Source organism: Bos indicus x Bos taurus, chromosome 12 (assembly GCF_003369695.1).
Source record: "Bos indicus x Bos taurus breed Angus x Brahman F1 hybrid chromosome 12, Bos_hybrid_MaternalHap_v2.0, whole genome shotgun sequence".
Lineage (NCBI taxonomy): Eukaryota > Metazoa > Chordata > Mammalia > Artiodactyla > Bovidae > Bos > Bos indicus x Bos taurus.
Window position 1 is genome coordinate 68,669,450 of NC_040087.1, and position 8,730 is coordinate 68,678,179.

The 8,730-nt window shown below is 44.6% G+C and overlaps 1 non-coding gene across 1 annotated transcript; it reads right to left on the bottom strand.

The window, feature by feature from the left end:
- Positions 1-8,657: 8,657 nt before the first annotated feature.
- TRNAF-GAA lies at positions 8,658-8,730 on the bottom strand. The gene has a single exon. It is a non-coding gene; the product is annotated as a tRNA-Phe (tRNA).

The window sequence follows — 8,730 nt, forward strand, 5'->3', positions numbered from 1 at the left end:
CTCAGGGAATAAGCTCACATCCTTCCAGCCATTCCCGGTCAGATGACTTCTTTCACAGAGCACTCCTCCATAATCCTCACATTTTCCCACTAGAACATAGAGACTCTCAACTATCTCTCCCTGATGTCCAAACCACCTTTTCTGAGGAGGTGGCATTTTGCCATAGGAAATGAGCACACATTCGAAACAGAAAATGACAGATGGGACAGAATCACATGCCCAGTGCAGAGTGCATAGCGCTCTGGGCGATCAAAATGGAAGAAATCCATTGCAGCCTAATCTATGGCGAATAGGCTTCATGAAGAGGCAAAATGTGAGTGAGAACTTGAAAGATGGACACTAATTGAGGAGACACTAACAGAATTAGATGTGGAATAAACAGGCACCTGACTACATTTTTCTAGGAGCAGTTTGCCATCCTGACATAAGAAAATGCTCACAACGGAGAGGTTTCTATGCACCCTCTACCAGTATTTCCTTCCTGTCTTCTCAACAGCTAAATAAATCAGGCCTTCATTTTGTAAAAATAAAGGAACAAAACCAAACTTTTCTGTTAATAATTATTCCTAGCATAAGAGATCAGATAGTTCAAATCTAGATATAGTTTATGGATTTAACATTAAAATCCCTTAGCATTCAATCCAATTAGGGAATGTAAACATCATTGATATTGGGTGAGATTATCTCCAATACTTTATGGGATACTAAATATGGTTTAAAAGTTCAGCTCAGGGGTTTCGCAGGTGGCTCAGTGGTAAAGAATCTGCCTACCAAGGCAGGAGATATGGGATCAATTCCCTGGTCCAGGTAGATCCCACATGCTGAGGAGCAGCTAAACCCGTTTCAATTTGCCTGAAACTTTATTGAATTTTTTCTTTTTTTTTGTTTTTTTACTTTTCTAACACTGAGTCCGTCTTTAAGGAGACATTTGCTCTAAGAAAAGTATTTAGAAGAAAAAAAAAGTAATCTACTTGCTAAGAGGTTAGATTAGGCAATCCAAGTTTTAAAAAGAATGGCTTTGGGACTTCCCTGGTGGTCCAGTGGCTGAGACTCCACCCTCCCAATGCAGTATTAGGGTTAGGTTCCGTCTGGTCAGGGAACCCGATCCCACGAGCCGCAACAAAGGCATGGTGCAGACAAATAATAAATATATAAATAATGTTTTTTTTAAGACTGGCTTAAAAAGAAAACAAACAAGAAACTCTTAAATAAATCCAAAAAAAAATCCAACAAGCCACATCTATACCTAAGATGAGCTGTGTTATCAAATTTATAGTTTGTTCATGGTGGGAAGAAGTGATTTTGTCACAGTATTTTTATCTACAAAGGTTACTACCTGTCTTCAGATAACAACATTGAGATGGTTGTAAATGAAATTATCTTTAATACAGAGTTAATAACTTTCAGGAAAAGCTCATAGTTTCATTTATTATGGGGACTCTAACCAGACAGAGAGATCCCCTGGGGGGCTGTCTTTGTCTATCTTAGGATGCAAAGTGCTTTTTAAAATTCTGAGGCAGGTATACTGGTATTGCTTCTAGACACAATTAAGATTAAGAGACAACAGGATCCATGCCACTGAGACCACCACACTTTTTACGCTCTCTGCCAGCAGTGTCCACACCTCACTCTACTCCACCCTCTTCCTTCCTGAACCACCAGCAACAGCAAACACACAAAGAAGAAATCACATCTCAGTAGATATTTTTGAAGGGTAGCAGAGTCTGCCTCAAGGGTAGCAGAATATGCCACTCCAAACATGCCACCCCAAACATGCCACCCCAAACATGCCACCCCAAACATGCCACCCCAAACCTGCCACTTTGGCAGATTATTATTTTGCATTAAAGGCAAATGAGAAGAGAAGAAGCAGATACAAGCAAAGCTCTCTGACCTCCCTCATTTGCTTAAAAACAGGACATAAACTTGTAAGAATGTTCCCCCTTCCTTCTCTACCAGAAAGGACAGAAGTTAATCCCCAGAGACAACTATACACCCTACTCAGCCCACAAATGGCACCTGAAAAACCTATGTAATAAACTTTACTAACTAGTCTTATCTGCCATTTATTGCCGTTTAGTTGCTAAGTGGTGTCCAACTCTTTCGTGACCCCATGGACTATAGCCCACCAGGCCTCTCTCTCCATGGGATTTTCCAGGCAAGAATACTGGAGTGGGTTGCCATTTCCTTCTCCAGGGGCTCTTCCCAACCCAGAATTCGAAGCCCCATCTTAGAATGCCTGGCACATGGACAGCACTCTGGAAATGGCAACTCTGGTCATTCTTTGCTTCTCTGGACTAGAAGGCCAGTGGAGTATGTAATGGCAGGGTTGCCCCAAATGCACTGTAGAATACATTTAGGTTGTAATAGTCAAATATTTGCACACTCCTGCTTTAAGACAACTCATTATATGAAATTTTCAATTTTTTTGAACTCACATGAGACCTGGGCATTTGTTATGAAGAGCCTTGCCCCTCATCAGACTGTCCTGCTTCATTCCCCAGGCTGTCTGCTGGCCCTCTCCCAAACATTATTCTGCAAACAACCCTCCAAGATTTCCAGTTAGATAAGTGAGCTACCCTTAAACAAAGCAGTCCTTTCTGACATCACCTATTAAGGATGATTGTGCAGGATTCATGTATTCCCAGAACTGAAGGCCAATCCCAGCAGGAGTTGTATTTCTGACCAACGTCAGACTTCAACATTAGATAAGTCTGAGATGGACAAATACTATAACAGGAAACTAAACTATAAACCACTCTACATTTAAATGAGTAGAAATAGGACCTAAGACTAATAAAATGGGCATTAAGGCATGTACACATTGATTACATGAAAAGCCTTAATGAATTATTAAATGCTCATCTAGTTTTATACTGTGCGTAACAATTGTAACAGTTTCATTATATCCTAGTTCTGACCTAAAATGAGTATAGCATCTGGGATAATTAAGAGATAGTCATTTAGCAATGCTTGCATGTCACCTTAGAAATTTATCAGATGACCCAGAGGGCCCAGGTTTTTTCCAAAAGCTCACCAAGGAAACAAGAAAAAAAAAGCCTTCCCCCTGACCACCCAAGTTAAAGGCCCTGAAGCAAGAAGAGATATCCACAACCTTTCTGCTGACAATAAAGACCTGGGCTGAGCATTAAGTCTTATAAATCTTTAATGTGATGGTGTTCTTTCCATTGAAAGCATTTCTTTTCTGGAATAAGGGCTGACTCCACACTTCACTTTCACCCTTTACATCCCTCTCTGTTTATAAAGAGCTACACACCACCCCTGATACCTGGCATCAGAGGGTCCCTAGGAGACAACGCATGTTCAGTATTTCTCAGCCTTCACCACTGGAAACTGATGGTGTTTGACATCTATTACAGCAGGTCACATGGCAGTGAAAGGCAATAAAAATGATCAGATTACATCTGTAGACTTTACATATTAAGGTTAAAAAATCACATGGTATGAATATACATGTACGTGTGTGCGTGCTCACTCAATTGTGTGTGACTCTTTGTGGCCCCATGGACTGCAGCCCACCAGGCTCCTCTGCCCATGGAATTTTCCAGGCAAGAATGCTGGAGTGGGTTGCCATTTCCTACTTCAGGGGATCTTCCCGATTCAGGGATTGAACCTGGGTCTCCTGCATTGGCAGGCAGATTCTTTACCACTGGCTCCACCTGAGAAGCCCCAATATGTATATGTATACATTTGTAACATTTTTTAATAAAAATATATGCATATGTAGTTATTTTTAATAAAATACATATTTAATTTTTTTAAAGGTTGCCTACCTTCCTCCTTATCATTCTTGCCTCCCACAAAGTCAGCAAAACCTTTTAGGAAAACAGATCCAGTGGAGGCCTGCCCAAAATATCCTCTTAACTGTTCCCTTGTTTAAAAAAAAATGAGCTATCATAGTTTCCGTATGCAGTAGGCTGAAATATTTTGATGAACTGCTTAATGTTTTAATTTTATTTTTAAGTTGCATACTTTATTTTCTTGCAAAATAAAAATGTAATATAAAAGCAAAAAACAATTAGCTATCAGGCCCAAAATGTAGCCAATTATGCTAAGCCCAAGGTCACCAAACTGAGACTTAACACCTAACTTGTCTATGGCTAACCCCCCCTGAATGCACCCCATCTTGTCTGATCTTGGAATCTAAGCAGGGTTGGACCTGGTTAGTACTGGAATGAGGAATTAATACCTAACCAAATGGCAGCTTCCTCCTCTCCCAGGAACATCATCCTCTAGTCAGTCTGGCATTACCTGGTCACAGTAGTGAGGTGCCAGTGCCCAGGGTAGGTCACCCCAAAATGTGCCTCAATGGCATATTGATTATTTTGAATCAAAGCTACTTAAGAAGCTTTGGTGGTCCAGTGGTTAAGAATCCGCCTGCCAAAGCAGGGGACATGGGTTCAATCCTTGGTCAAGGAAGATCCCACATGCCAAGGAATAATTAAGCCCCCGGGGCAAGAGAAGCCACAACAAGAAGTCCACACATCGAAACTAGACAGTGGCCCCCATCTCCACAACTAGAGAAAGCCCACGCACAGCAACAGAGATCCAGTGTAGTCAAAAATAATTTTTTTTTAATGGCCAATGTTAGAGGGACCCTGAACCCTCTTAAATTTCCCTGGAAGCAGGAAAGTATCTCCCCTGTGAATGGCACTCTCCCTGTATCAGGAGGTAGAGGACACCCTTATCACCAGAGAGAGGGAATTCAGAAGCCTATATGAACAAGCCTGGCTACTGTTTCAATTTACCACCCCAAGCCCAAACTCTGCTTAGATTCTTCACTAATTAAGCACCCAAAGCCTTAGTTTCTTCGCCCTGTCAATAACTAAAGACTAAAAAAGGTGCCCGCTTTGTCCATTTCTTAGGTCTCATTTCTCTGAGACATCCATGAGCATGTATTAAAATGTGTCTCTTTTTCTCTTGTTAATCTGTCTTCGGTCAATTTTATTATTAGTCCAGCCACAAGAATTCGGGAGGGGTAGGAGGGAAATTCTCCATCTCCTACAGAGGTGAAGTGAAGGGAAAGTCAATCAGTCATGTCTCCAGGCCAGAAGACTGGAGTTTTCTCCAAGGGATCTTACCAACCCAGGGATTGAACGCAGGTCTTCCGCATTGCAGGCAGATTCTTCATCAGCTGAGCCAACAAGGGAAACCCTCAGTTTGTCTGATAGACCTCTGTTGGCCCTCCCAAAGGAAGGTGGCCTTGCCTGAAACAATCAGATCTCTGCTAGAATAACTTCCTGTCCTGCCTCCTTCTGCTTTCTGAACAGCTCCTCAGACCCCTTTTTATTTCCTAGCAGGGATGCTGCCTGGTTCCTGAATCGCTGAAGAAAGCCAGTGTGATCTTTAAAAGTTACTCAGTTAAAATGTGTTTTCCAACAGCTCTTCAGACTTCTAACCCAGTGTGTCCCTCAAGCCCACCTCCCATACAGATGTCTGTGCTCCTGCAGCAGATACAGTCTTACTGTGTCTGCCCACAAGGCAATCCGGCCTCAGGCTGCCTGAAATGAACAGTCACTGCCACTGCCTGGCACCCACACCATTCTCCTCCCATCTGAACAGGTGCATGTTTGGGTGCACTCCAGTTTGGGGTTTCCCTAACCAAGAAACCTTCCTCTGAGGGCCCAATCAAGACCTACTTACCCAGAGAACCATTTCTGATTAACCAGCAAAGCTTTTAGTTTACTCCTGCAACTGTTCTTCCCTGGATGTCCCTGGTGGCTCAGATGGTAAAGAATCTGCCTGCAGTGCAGGAGACCTGTGTTTGATCCCTGGGTCAGGAACCCCTGGAGAAGGGAATGGCTACCCACTTCAGTATTCTGGCCTGGAAAATTTCATGGACTGTATATATAGTCCATGGGGTTGCAAAGAGTCGGACATGACTCACTCAAGCTATTTTTACTTTTATGTACCCAAACATTCCAACATCTGTTCACTTTTAATAACATTTAGGACATAGACACCTGACATATGTTTAATCCTTGCCCTCCTACACTGTTATGTGTAAAATGAAGATAATAATAAGTAACTTCACAGGGCAGTTATAAGGATCACATAGTGGGAGGTATATAATTGGTATTCAATCAATGAGTGAAATAACAACCTGAGTGCACACAAGATTTCATAATGTGAGTAGCCTTCCCTTTCAATTCAAGAGAAGCAGAATATATGCAAGATTTCATGCATAGGTCCCACAAGTGACTGTCTTTCATCTGTTGACCAGCAACTCATCACCTCGCTAAAATGCATCTTCCCCTTTATAGTGACTCCACTAGACTGAGGGCTTCTCTTGTGGCTCAGCTGGTAAAGAATCTGCCTGCAATGCAGGAGACCTAGGTTTGATCCTTTGGTTGGGATCTCCTGGAGAAGGGAAAGGCTACCCACTCCAGTATTCAGACCTGGAGAATTTCATGGACTATACAGTCCATGGGGTCCCAAAGAGTCGGACACGACTGAGCGACTTTCACTTCACTTCACAATAGACTGAAATTTCTTCTTCCTTCAATTAAAATCTGCATGCTTACAACTTCTACCTTTGGATCCTGGCTCAGCTCCCAGGCCTGCACAATATATATCAGGCCCCCGGACTCCTTTTCTTTACTTAGAAGCACCTACATTAGCCTTGGAGTGGGTCCCACAGACCAGGGTCCGTGCCCCCAGCACATCCCACCACCAACACACACATTCACCATGAAAGCAAAAATTCTCAGAAAAATTAATTCTGAGCAGATGTCAAAGCTTTATTTCAAACTTGTAGGGAAAAAGACAGCACAAGGGAAAAGTCTGTCCACAAAAACAGTCTTAGGAAAGGGCTGTTTTAAAAACTGAAAGGAACATCTAGATAAGCGGTTCTCAAACTTTAGCTGCTTCAGAATCCCCTGTACTGGGTTGCTTCAGTCGTTTCGGACTCTTTGGGACCCCATGGACTGTATAGCCCACCAGGCTCCACTGTCCACGGGGACTTTCCCTGCAAGTTTGAAATAAAGCTTTGACATCTGCTCAGAATTAATTTTTCTGAGAATTTTTGCTTTCATGTTGGATGTGTGTGTTGGTGGTGGGATGTGCTGGGGGCACGGACCCTGGTCTGTGGGACCCACTCCAAGGCTAATGTAGGTGCTTCTGAGTAAAGAAAAGGGAGTCCGGGGGCCTGATACATATTGTGTAGGCCTGGGAGCTGAGCCAGGATCCGAATACTGGAGTATTCGCCAGGCAAGAATACTGGAGTGGGTTGCTATGCCCTCCTCCAGGGGATCTCCTTGGCCAACGGATAGAACCCGCGATTTTTATATCCCCTGAATACTTGTTAAAATAACTAGCGATGGGCCCACCCCAGTTTCCCATTCAGTAGGTATCAAGCGCGGATGAGAACTTAAATCTCTAAGTAGTTCCAGGTGAAGTTGTGGCTGCTAGCCCTGGGATCACTTTGCGAACTTCTGATCTAGACTGTAAATAAAATTGTTGCGACGGAGAACTGATTAATTTCACGGAGATGTAAAGCTGCCACGCTTTAACCTATTGGACAAGTAACCCTGACCGTGGCATCCCAGAGCTGAGTTTGGTGCATTTTCACCAGAAATACCCAGCCGTCCGGTTCCCTCCCTGGGCAAGATCAGAGGAATGCCATTTGATTCAACAGTAGGGATTTTGCTTTTCAAATTGGGAAGCTTTGCGGATGAAATTTGGAGAAGCAATCCCCTCCAGTATTCTTGCCTGGAGAATCCCACGGACAGAAGAGCCTGATGGGCTGCAGTCCCCAGGGTCGCACAGACTCGGACACGACGGAAGCAGCTTAGCACGCACGCATGCACGCGGATGAAATTTAGAACGAGCTTTCCTTTTTGGCTTCGCCCCCGCCCCGGCAGAAGTAAAGTAAAGTAAAAGTCACTCAGTCGTGTCCGACTCTTTGCGACCCCGTGGACTATAGCCTATCAGGCTCCTCCGTCCATGGGATTCTCCAGGTAAGGATACTGGAGTGGGTTGCCATTTCCTTCTCCAGGGGAGAAGTTACTGCTGCTGCTAAGTCACTTCAGTCGTGTCCGACTCTGTGCGACCCCATAGACGGCAGCCCACCAGGCTCCCCCGTCCCTGGGATTCTCCAGGCAAGAACACTGGAGTGAGTTGCCATTTCCTTCTCCAATGCATGAAAGTGAAAAGTGAAAGTGAAGTCGCTCAGTCGTGTCTGACTCTTAGCGACCCCATGGACTGCAGCCTACTAGGCTCCTCCATCCATGGGATTTTCCAGGTAAGAGTACTGGAGTGGGGTGCCATTGCCTTCTCCAGCCCCGGCAGAAAGATCTACTCTTTTCTCACGGCTACCAGCGCGCATCCGCCTCTCACCACCCGGGGGCGCTACGGTCACAGGATCGCTGCACTTCCGGCTCTCCGCTGGAGCAGGGCGGCTGCAGCCCCCACGCGCCGTATTGCGCACGCGCAGCAGCGCCTCCGACGCCAGACCAGGAGACGCTCCGGAAGTGGCCGGGAGGAGAAGCCACCTAGGGCTGCCCCAGAACGGCTATTTCCACTTCTTGCTCGCCCTTCAAGTCTCAGGCTTTACCTGGGCCGGAATTAATGAGCCAGGCTACTCTACAGAAGGGAATCTACGAAATTCAAATGTCTGGATTGAAAAAGAAAGGCTCTGCCGAAACCCGGGATCGAACCAGGGACCTTTAGATCTTCAGTCTAACGCTCTCCCAACTGAGCTATTTCGGC